At 42.2% G+C, this 12,627-nt stretch overlaps 1 pseudogene; it reads right to left on the reverse strand.

Moving 5' to 3' along the window:
* Positions 1-8,974: 8,974 nt before the first annotated feature.
* LOC121143836 lies at positions 8,975-9,074 on the reverse strand (annotated as a pseudogene).
* Positions 9,075-12,627: the final 3,553 nt, after the last annotated feature.

The following is a 12,627-nucleotide window of genomic DNA, read 5'->3' on the forward strand; positions in this document are numbered from 1 at the left end:
TTTCATCCTTCCTGCTCCCAAGGCCGAGGCTGATTATCTTCCTTCTTGAGCTCAGTGATGTAAAGATCTCAAGTGAAAGGCCATTCATCCTTACAAGCGTTGGCTTCTCATTGCTGTGACCAGATAGATGCCTGGTGAAAAGCTGCGAGGGTAGGAAGAGTTCACTTTGACTCACAGTTTAAGCGCATCATCCATCAGGGTGGGAAAGTCATCGTGATAGCAGCATAAGGTCACATGTATCCACAGTCAGGCAGCAGAGGGAGGTGGCTGTTAGTTGCCTTCTTCCTTTCCCCCTTTTTATCCAGCCTAGGACCCCAGTCAATGGGATGGTACCACCCAAGGGTCCCTTTCTTTCTCAGTCAAACCTCTCTGGAAACTCTCTGCATACTCACTCCAAACCTAATCAAGGTGACAATGAAGATGAGCTGTGACAGTCTTTTTGAGAGATGATGTCTTAGACAGGACCACTTCTTAGTTCCTGCTTCTTAGATCTTCTGGGGGATCTAGAATTTTCTTTCTCTCTTTTATTTATTTATTTTCTATATTTTTATTGATTGATTGATTGAGGTGGTTTCCCTGTATAGCCATGGCAGTCCTGGAACTCACTCTGTAGACCAAGTTGGCCTTGAGTTCACAGAGATCCTCCTGCCTCTGCTTCCCTGCTGGGATTAAAGGCATGTGCCACTACCACCTGGCTTTTTCTCTCTCTGTCTTTAGACAGGGTCTCATCATGTAGCTCAGATTGACACTGAACTCTTGATTCTCCTGCCTCAGCCTCTGAAGTGCAAGATTATGGGCATGTGTTACCATGAGCTCTCCTATTTGAATCTATCCTTCTCTTCAATTCTTCCAAGGCCCCTATACTTCCCAAAGAATTCCCTTTTGCTCAATTTAGCCAGAGTTTTTTAGTTGTTTGATTTAAAGAACTCAGGCTGCTACAGCTTCCTGCCAAGCCATCTTGCCAGCCCTTAAAGCAGATTTTTTAAAAAACGATACAAGTTAATGTCAGATAATGTAAGTTCTTAAAAATCTGTTGCGGTTTTTTTCATATTCAATTCTGTTATGATCTAGAGCATTTGAAAAGTCTAATTTGATGGAATCTACAGAGAATGGAAGGAGGTGGAAGGTGGTTCTCTTGAGGCTGTCTTGGAGGGATTACCCGCTTAACAAAGCCCCTGCTTCCTCTTTGATGCCTGCAGGTGCCTGCTAACCTTCCCTCTCTCCCCCATTTGCTCCGCTCTGCTCCCGCTCAGTCTTTGTTGAAAAAAGCATAGCCCTGCTTAACATTCTCTTGGAGCATTTGTGTGAGTGTACAGGGAGGCTCCAGGGAAAGCAATGGGAGTCATTAGTCTGCCACGACGATAAAACATTCACACTGAATTTCCATCGCAAAAGTATACACCTTGACTTATTGCTGGCTGTATAATTTGCTACTTTAAATATAAAATTGTGAGCCCAGGAACGTCAGCACCTGGAATGTTGGAGGCAGGAGGGAAGTTCAAGGTCATTCTCTGCTTCATAGAGGTTTTGATGCTAGCCTGGGCTGCATGGGACCCTGTTGCAAAAATCAAGCAAACAGGGCCTGGAGAGATGGCTCAGCAGATAAGAGCATTTGTTGCTCTTGCGGAGGATCCTGGTTCAGTTCCCAGCACCCACATGGTAACTCACAGTCATCTGTGACTCCAGTTGTAAGGGCCCCAGTACACTCCTCTGACCTCCGGGGGACACTGCACACATAATGTGGGATGTCCTTCTGTACTCTGCTAATATGTGTTGCCTTTATTGGTTGATGAATAAAGCTGTTTTGGCCTGTGACAGGGCAGAATATAACTAGATGGGAAATCCAAGTAGAGATACAGGGAGAAAGAAGAAGGAGTTGGAGAGAGACACCAGTCAGCTGTCAAGGAAACAAGGCATGTAGAAAATGAGGTAATGCTACAGCCATGTGGCAATACATAGACTAACAGACATGGGTTAATTTAAGTTTAATAGCTAGCTAATAATAAGCCTGAGCCATCGGCTAAATAGTCTGTAATTAATATTAAGCCTCTGAGTGGTTATTCAGGAACTGGCAGTTGGGAGAGAAGTGTCCAGCTACACACACACACACACACACACACACACACACACACACACACACACACTGCACATATATGCATGCAAGCAAAATATTCAGACATGTAAAATAAAATGAAAAATTCTTTTCAAAAGAATAAAACAAAGAGCAAGCAAGCAATCAACAACCACCAAAATTAAGTAAATACATACATAAATAAGTAAATATATAACCATAAAAAACGCCAGAAATGTGTCCTGCTCTGGAGTTCTCTGCCTACAGCCATGCTTCCCTCCCCATGGGAGAACTAACACAATGGTGGAAGGGGGCTTGGAGAAATGCCAACACGAATTTCCAACTGTTTGATGATGTCTTGATCATCAATGAGCCAAGAAGTCTCAGGTGAGTCACTGAGCCACTCTGACCTTGTTTCCTCAATTGCAAAGTAGACACAGCAATACAATCACTTAGAAGTTTGCAGAAGATCAACTTTTTAGCTACACAAAGATAAACACACTGGCATATAATAAACTCTCATAAATGTTTAGGACTGTGTAGAACAGTTACCCATGAAATTAGTCATGAATTTTTTAAAAAAATCAAAAGATAAATTATGCTAACCCCAATCCACCCACAGAACAGATGCTTGGTTTGCATTTAGGATTAGCTATGAACATCTTTTAAGACATAAACATGGCAGCTAAAACATTCATGTGCCCTGAGAATCTCCCAAGCTTTTCTTTCCTGATTTCTGCTATAAACTGTGTAACAAAGCATGCTTTTGTTTTGTATGCCCCCTTTTCTTTGGATTTTATTTATGTTCAGTGAATAAATACACCCATAACATTGTCGGCAGTATTGATAATTAAAGCCACTGGGAGAAGGAGCAATAAAATGAAATGACTCTACTTATCTGAGAAAAAAGCAAGAAGTGAGAGCTGACACAGCAGTAGCTTCTAAAGCAACTCAGGTGATTCATAATGTGATTAAAGCATTACTTAGACTGAAACTAACGGGCACTAGCCAAAAAGGAATTATGGCATCGTTATTTCACCCTTTTGCTAAATCAAAATTAGAGGAATTATCTAGGGCATTCAGCTTGTCTCTGGAGGATTTAACCACTTCTTAATTACCCAATTAGAAAGGGCATGTGCCTCTGGAGAGTTGTCAGGAAGTATTACAGAGAGTTTATGTGAACTGCTGCCCCAGAGTGATACTCTCCCTGGAAGTCAGTCTTCCGATTTAGGAATCTCCATTTATTTTCCCCAAGTCTCTGAGCTCCTGGGCACTTCCTCCGACCAGTGCAGTAGATGATATCCAAGCTCAGAACATGGAGGTGAGTTGAGCTTGTAAAAAAAAAAAAGTTACTGAGTACTGTGGTTAGAGGCATTTGATTTGTTAATATAAAAAGTATATTTAACAAGGACCTGTGATGTACCAGGGACACTGGAGACACACAGAAAAGGGAAATTAAATGATTTTTCCTGGAGCTGGCAAAATTGTCAAAGTAGAAGAGGTTTTAATGAACATATGTGTAATGTGTAGTCTTCCTGCATCTGCTTGGGCCCTGCTGAGCTGTCTGAGCCCCCAAGTAACACACAAGACACTATATTAATTATGAAGCTGTTGGCCATTTTCTATTGTTTCTCATTGGCTAGCTCTGACTTAATTATTGACCTATAATTACTAATATATATCTTTATAAGGTCTTATCTTACCAAGAACGCAGACTTGCGTCCCCTCTTCCCAGGAATCACATGGTGACAACTCCCTGCACTACATTTCTCAGAATACTCCTAGACTCCTAGTCCCACCTATCTTGCTTCCCTATTGGCCAACAGTGCTTTATTTACATATACACAGGACTTCTGCACCATCTCCTCTTTTTTGTCTAAATAAAAAGGTTTTAACTTTAACATAGTCAAATTATATATAACAGAACAGTTATCAAGTAAGAACTACAGTTGTAATATTTTGTCCATTAACATTTAGTAAGAGTTAAATAAAGTATTTTATCATCTATTCTATCTGTGTGAGTCTAAAGTCTTATATGTAGCTTATCTTTTATCATAACTAAGGAAAACTATAATTATAACTATTTGTCTTCAACTCCATCAAAGACCACAGAAGGATAATATATAAACACTAGGATTGACAGAGACATCTCTCTACCTGGACAGTCATCCGAAGTTCCTCTGTAACGCTGGGGCATTCATCTTCAGCTCATAGGCCACAGTGTGTCTGGAAGACTTCTCAGCAAAGCAGAAAATTTCAAACTGTCCATATGCATTGGCAGTCTGTCAGTCATTTTTCTGTGTCCTGCAGAAAGTCTGGCAGACTCTTCCATGAAGCAGGAACCCTGTAGGACTGTTTGAGTTCAGCAGTTACTTTTCTGTGGGTCCTGCATGCCCAGATTATACAGCAACAGTCAAACAGTGCATGTAAGAGCAGTTTCTTACCCAAATGGCTAATCTTGCCATGTTGAAAGCAAACTCCATAACAAGTTTCTTCAATGTCCATCTTCCTCTCAGACGTAATTGATTTTCCAGGAGCAGACATTTCTCATTGTCAAGAAAAACCCTAAACAATTTTAAATGCCATTTTCTGAGGGTCTTTGAAAGGGTTGAAGACTATCTATCTAGATCAAATATATCTCTATATATCTAGAAAACCTAACTTACCTAACTATAAGTTCTGACTATTATAGGCAATTATCTATAATCTGTATTTAATTATACAGTGCATTTTTTTGTTTGTTTATTTTTTATTGTTTTGAGACAGTGTTTCTCTGTATTATTTTGGATGCTGCCCTTTAACTCTGTCAGTAGACCAGGCTGGCCTTGAACTCACAGTGATCCGCCTGCCTCTGCCTCCCGAGTGCTGAGATTAAAGGCGTGAACCACCAACGCCAGGCTACATTGCATTTTTTAAATGAGTTATACAAACACAATATACATATCACAAAACTGACCTTAAATTTGTATCAATGAATGAAAACCTTACCAATACAAAGTATTCATTTACATACCATAATCCCCTTTTACCTTTAAAAAGAGATTGGTTGTGATCATTCACCAATTATAGGCAACTCCATTTAAATGAAAACAAAGATTTATAAACAATATTTGGGAATTTGGACATTGTTCATTCCAAACTGCTTCCTGCTGATGAGGAGTGCTGTCCATACCATGGGAATCATGACAAAACTCAGAAACCTGGCCAATTCCTTGTTTTTGTAGTCTGTAAGGCTGCATCATCTCAGCTGTTTTATTAGATGCTGGATCACCGGGGCCACTGCTTCTGGAGGTCTCGTTTCATCAAACCACAGAAGCCTGGAAGGAATCCACAGCTTTTCATTTTCTGTGGAAACACAAACAAAAACTCTTTTCCCAAGTAACCTGTGTTTAGATTTAAATTTAGAAGTCACAGCATTTTCAAAAGATATAAGTTGGATTAATTCAGCAGCATCAAGTGTATTTTAGCAATTTTTATTCCTTCTTTAGCAATTGAACAATTCAAAGACAACACAATAGCATATAGTATCCAGAGTCTTTGTGTGTTTTCCATCTTTACGTGGCTTATTTATTACTCTATTTTTTTTTTTTACTTTTATTCATTTATTTTTTTTCTCTGAGACAGGGTTTCTCTGGAAATCCGCCTGCCTCTGGAGCAAATCCTACTGGCGTGTACCACCACAACTGGCTTCTCTATTTCTTTTACCACTATCCTGTTTCTTTTTCTCTCTCAAGCCTAATATGTATATTTAAAAACACTGTAAACCTTTACAGTCCTAAGCAGTACCTGGCTCTTCTGTGCTCTGCCATGTATTCCATGTTGAACTCAGTCATGTGATGTGAAACTCCCTGCTCTCTCAAAGGTTATAAAAGTCAGGTATTAGAAGCAGCATCAGAGGAAGGCTGGAGCTTCAGACCCAGGAGTGAGGAGTGATCACCGGGTGAAAGGACAGCAGTAGCTTCCAGCAGTAGCTTCCAGAAACCATCTCAAAAAGGTCCTCTGGGAATGAACACCTGTGTCCCAGCCAGCATCCACTGCCATTTCTCCCTTGGAGAAACCCCGCTACTACATCAACCATTGGACCTTCAGCCTCACCTACATCTCCAACGGGAGGAGCATCCACCAGAGCTGTAGCCCCACCTGCACCAATGGGCCCACTTCCACCAGGAGGAGCGATCACAGGAAGCTCTGCTCTACCTGTGCCTAAAGAAGTGGTCAATGAAACCACAGCCCCCAACTATACCAACTGGAGAAAGAGAGACCCCCTGAAGCACAAGCTCCAACTATACCAATCAGAGGAAGAGATGCAGAGACAGCAAGGTAAGAACACACTCAATATAAAGAGCAATCCCGCACCACTAGAAACGTGGTGCTACAATAGCAAGACCTGAACATCCCAATGCAGATGAAGCAGAAGAAAATGACCTAAAAATGAACTTTATGAGGATGAACGAGGTCCTTAAAGAGGAAATGAAAAATTTCCTTAAAGAAATGGAAGAAAAGACAAACAAAAAATTGGAGGATATTGACAAATCCCTGAAAGAAAACTAAGAAAAAGCCTAGGCACAGGGGTGTGTGGGGTGGAGAGGTGTCTTGGTCATGACTCAACGAGATGATGGGACAGACTTAGTAGACTTCCTAGGGGAGGCCTTACCCTCTCTGAGGAGCAGATGGGAGGTGGGGGCGGGGAGTTGGGGGAACAGGAAGAGAGGAGGGAGGAGGTACTGGGATTGGAATATAAAAAAATAAATTAATAAAAAAATTGTACATAAAAAAACTAGGTTTTTTTTTTGTTCCAAGGGCTTCTCTGAAGGCACTCCCCTTATCCCCACCTCCAACCTCCAAACCACTCTTTCTCATGGCACATCCACCCTCTCCTGCCCCATCATTATTCTTACCCATAATGAAGTTTCTCTCTAGGTTTTAAGAGAAAGTCTCTCCTTCCCTTTAAGGCCATGGAGTTGTTTTATATGTAAAGTATCTTTTTTTTTCTAATGCTTCGACTCCCACCTTGCAGCCCAATCATGGCCTCAATGCCCTTTCTCCTCAAACACCTTATTCCTGAGGGTAATTATGGGTCAGTTTCCTTTCACAAACCTAGTAAATCTGGTCAGTTTCAGGGACTTCCTAGAGCTTTTTTGTTTACCTTCCTGCTTAAGGAGCTTCCCTGCTGAATAAGATGTTTCAATATCAGAGGAAACTGTGATACAATGTTTGGCTCATGCTTTGAGAGACTATAGGTTCCCAGTGGTGGGAAACAGGTGGGGGTAGGGGATCATGCTGCTATGTCTCCACCTGTGAACATTTGTCAGAACAGGAAGCAGAAAGGACAGATAACATCTAGACCATACACCCTAAGGCCTGGGCCCCAGAGCTTGACTTCTTCCAGCTAGGTCTCACCTCAAATTTCCCAAACCACATGGGAATCAAATATTCAAAACTCATGGCAAACATTTCACAAAATCATTAACAAAATGTTTTTAATGTTGATGTCACTGCAGTCAGCATCCCAATGACTGTCACTGAGGTCAGGCAGCTTTCATGATGTGGCAGTTATTGCCTTCACATATACATCAAAAAACATTAAACTGGGCCAGAGAGGTGGTTCAGTGGTTAAGAACACTGTCTGCTCTTCCAAAGGACCTGGGTATGATTCCCAGCAGCCACAGAGTGCTCACAACTATCTGAAACTTCAGTTCCAGGAGATCTGATGTCTTCTTTTTTTATTGGCAGGCACCAGGCATGCATGTGGTGTACAGACATACATGCAGACAAACACAGACAATCCACATACAATAGTAAAATAATTTTTAAGAAGTCAAATGCCTGGGGAAACCACCCCATAGACAAGAGTGCAACAACCTTTTAATTTAACTTTGTAGCATTAATTCTAATTGTTCTTAGTAATAAAAACCCAGAGACCGATATTGGGGTTAATGTTGAAGATCAGAGAAGCTAAGCTGCCAGCCATCAAAGAGTTCTTACCTCTACCAATGCTCAGACTACAGGGGGGATCCTGTCCTCAGACTGCCGCCTCAGACTGACTGTTTCAGACTGCTGCCTCAGACTGCGCTGCTCCTCAGACGGCTGCCTCAGACTGCGCTGCTCCTCAGACGGCTGCCTCAGACTGCGCTGCTCCTCAGACGGCTGCCTCAGACTGCGCTGCTCCTCAGACGGCTGCCTCAGACTGCGCTGCTCCTCAGACGGCTGCCTCAGACTGCGCTGCTCCTCAGACGGCTGCCTCAGACTGCGCTGCTCCTCAGACGGCCTTCTGCCTAGACTGTATCTCTCTCTTTTCTCCTCCTGCCATACAGTCCTCTCTCTGCCCAGCCATATCATTGCTGTCTCCATCTCCTTAGTGCTGGGATTAAAGGCGTGTCATTCCAAGTGCTGCAATCACTTTTGTATGAGCTCTGTCTCTCTTTTAGACAGATTGAATCTCGTGTAGCCCAGGGTGTGGCCTTGTACTCACACAGATCTGTCTGCCTCTGTCTCCCGTGTGCTGGGATTAAAGGTGTGTGCCCCCCCCCCCTCTATGGCTGACTAGTGTGGCTAGCTCTGCCCTCTGATCTTCAGGCAAGCTTTATTTGTTAGATCATAAACAAACATCACCACATAACTCAGTGTGTTTGGGTGCTTTGCCTGCATGTGTGTCTGTGTACCACACCGATGCAGTGCCCTCAGAAGCCAGAGAGGTGGTGTTGGGATCCCCTGGGACTGGGGTTACAGACAGATGTGAGTCCCATGTATGTTCTGGGTGTTGAACCCGGGTCCTCTGGAAGCATACCAAATGCCCTTAACTGCTGAGCCATCTTTCCAACTCCTGAGACGTTGTATTTTACATCGAGTTTTTTATTTTTGTTTTTTAAAGAAAGAAATGGGCAATGCCAACGTTCTTTTCCGAGAAAGATGGAATGCCTCATGGATTTGCATGTCCTCCTTGAGCAGGGGCCATGCTAATTTTTCTGTAGTTCCAATTTTAGTATCTGTGCTGTCTAAGCACGCCCTGGGACAGTCTTTTAGAAACTATCTTGATTCCATTTATTTTCTTTTTAAAATAGGGCCTCGAGTATCCTAGGCTGCCCTTGAACTTGTGATATAGTTAAGAATGATCTTGAATTCTTGATCTTTTTGCCCCCACCTCCTGGGTGCTGGAATTATAAGTGTGCTCCACACACCTGACTTCATGCAGTGATGGAAATCAAACCCAGGGCCTCATGTATGTCAGTCAAGCACCCACCCAAGTAAGCTGGGCCATTCTTGACTTAAAAACATGGAAATTAATGACTATCATATAAAAAAAATCCTGAAAAATTGGATTCTGAACGTAGAAGAGATTTGATATTTTGCTTTTTTATATGCATATGTAAGCAGTATAAAATATCTTTTTTACAAAACCCTTTAAAAGCTATCTCAATAAATGTGAAATGAAAAACCTAGTGATATAAAAGAACTCTGTCCCAAGTGACAGCATGTCTGTCTACACAGGATATGACAGTGATGCCACATAGTCAATATCTTAAGGCTAATCAACTGTGATAATTATTACCTAAATATTCTTTTATTCTGTTTTTTTTTGAGACAGTGTTTCTTTGTGTAGCTTTGAAGCCTATCCTGGCACTGGCTTTGTAGACCAGGCTGGCCTAGAACTCACAGAGATCTACCTGCCTCTGCCTCACAAGTTCTGGGATTAAAGCCGTGCACCACCAATGCCCAAAATATTCTTAAATATTTATATTCTTTTAAAAAACAACCCAGAGTTCCAAGCATTAAAATGTGCGCAATGTCTCACTTCTGTTTTTTGAGACAGGGTCTCCCTACATAGCCTTGGCTAGCCGTGAACTTGCTATAGCCCAAGCTTGCTTTGAATTCATATAGATCTACCTGTCTTCTCTCCTGCATTCTGGGATTAAAGGCGTGTGCCACCACATCTGACTACGATTTCTTAGGGGGGGCTAATCTCAGGTCTCTATGCCCGTGAAGACGTGCTTTATCCCCAGAACCAGTTCCGCAGCCTAAAGAAAGTTTCTCTTAATTAGACGTGGCACACAAAGCCAGGGTACCTCACCCAGTGAGACTATCTTCTTTTATTTAAGCCTTTCACTAAAGCTTTTTTGTCTTCACAACTATAACCATCAGCCACATTAACACGTTGCAGGAATATTCATAACATTAAATGTTGGGAAAAAACCATTAAAGGTTGAACACAATTTAAGTGCAGCTAACTCAGGAAAAACAAACCTTTACATTACACTGACTAAAGTGAACGTTGTTCAAACTGCAATGTTCTTTTTCATTTCCTCTTCAGCTAGAAGTCATTTCTAAAGTTACTGGTCATTAAAGGGATTTTAAAGTCATTTTAAAATTTAATGTATCATTGTTGTAAAAGCTGCAGAGCATAAAACCACACACACACACACACACACACACACACACACGCGCGTGTGCGCGCAAACGTGTAAAATTGGGTGGCATTTAGCACAGTCAAAGAGATGTGCAACCATCTACTGTTTAGTCCCAAAGTACTTCACTGTCCCCCAAAGATGCCTGCATACATTAGGCTGCTTCTAGGTCCTGGAAACCACTAATCTCTTTCTTTATAGACTTGCCCATTTTTGATATTTCCCATAAATAAAAATCACGCAACATATAATATTTTATGTCTGACTTCTTTTGCCTTGTAGCACACATCAGCGCTTTTTTCCCCTTTGGTTCAGTGATATCCCATTGGACAGACGTTCTTTTTTAAAAAAAGATTTATTTATTTATCATGTATACAGTGTTCTGCCTACATGTATGCCTGCCCGCCAGAAGAGGACACCGGATCTCATTATAGATGGTTGTGAGTCACCATGTGGTTGCTGGGAATTGAACTCAGGACCTCCAGAAGAACATCCAAAGCTCTTAACCTCTGAGCCATCTCTCCAACCCTGGAAAGACATTCTTTTTTTTTTTAACATTTTTTATTTTAATTTTAAATAGCTTGTTTTACATGTCAATCCCAGTTCCCTCTCCTTCCCCTCTTCCCGCACTCCCCTTCCCCCCCTCCCTCCCACCCTATTGCCAAATCCTTCCACATAGGGGATATCTAGAGTCTGTCATTTTACTCTTGGTAGGGTCAAGGCACTCCCCTAAGAGTCCAGGCTGAGAGAGCATCTCTCTTTGTGCTATAGGCACATGAAGACAGTTTGTATACCAGGGATAGACACTGATCCACAGCTCAGGGCCCCATAGGTTGCCCAGGCCTTCTCACTGACACTCATATTTGGGGGGGTCCAGATCAGTCCCATGCTGGCCTCCCCACTGTGGGTCTGGGGTCCAAGAGCTCTCCCCTGTTCAGATCAGCTGTCTCTGCTGGTTTTGCCAGCCCATTCTTTGCCAATTTGCTCATCACTCCTCTCTGTCACTGGGTTCCTTGGGTTCAGTTCAGTGATTAGTTGTGTGTTTGCCTCTGCTTCCATCAGTCACAGGATGAAGGCTCCCGGATGGAAAGACATTCTTATACATTTGGTTTGTTGTTATCTTTAGCTGTTGTGTCTAGCGCTATTATGAGAGTTCATGTACAGGCTTTTGTCTATGAACACGTTTTTTCATTTCTTTGGGGGGGCGTGTGTACTGAAGAATAAATTGCTGGGGCTTATAGTAATTCTATGTCCAACTTTTTGAGGTAATGCCAAAATGATTTCCATGGTACTTGCAACATTTCATAATTCCATTAGCAATGCATCAGGCTTCAATTTCTCTGTGTCCTCATCATCATGAAATATATTTGAAAAGTTTCCCTGGAACTCTAAAACAGCTTAAGGAAGTCTAAATTATCAGAATCTTTTGGATGTCGTTTTCACCCTGTTACTACAGAGAAGTGTTTCCCTGTCTACACTGAGAACAATGCAGGGCACTTGTTTATTCTTCAGTCACACAGGCTTATCCTTACAATTAGTTTTATAACCCCCTTCTCTACCTCCACCACATATGTCTAACCTTTTGACACTGGGACATGACACAGGCATCTACAAAGTCCTTGTTTGAGAACGTCACAATTGAATGAAAACAACAACGATACTTTGTTCATGATCTAACGAATAAAGTTTCCTGAAGATCGGAGTGCAAAGCTAGCCACAGCCCTACAGTCCAGGCAGTGGTGATACACACCTCTAACCAGCATTCAGGAGACAGAGGCAGATGGATCTCTGTGAGTTCAAGGCCACCCTGAGCTATAAGAGGGTAAATCAGTCTAAAAAGAGAAACAGAGCTCACACCTTTAATCCCAGCACTAGAGAGGTGGAGACAGGAGTGGTATGGCTGGGCCAAGAGAGGAATATAAGGTGGGAGGAGACAGGAACTCAGGCAGTCTGAGGAGCAGTGCAGTTTGGAGATGGAAGCAGAGGACACTTCGGTCTGAACGTTGGTAGAGGAGAGAACTCTCTAGTGCCTGGCCTCTTTGCTTTTCTGATCTTCAGTTTGAACCCAATATCTGTCTCTAGGTTTTTGCTACTCATGTTACAACATGGATTTAAATAAGTTTACAACGTAGCGTTGGGTCACATCCATAGCTG

Source organism: Mesocricetus auratus, unplaced genomic scaffold, assembly GCF_017639785.1.
Source record: "Mesocricetus auratus isolate SY011 unplaced genomic scaffold, BCM_Maur_2.0 Super-Scaffold_100013, whole genome shotgun sequence".
Taxonomy (NCBI): Eukaryota; Metazoa; Chordata; class Mammalia; order Rodentia; family Cricetidae; genus Mesocricetus; species Mesocricetus auratus.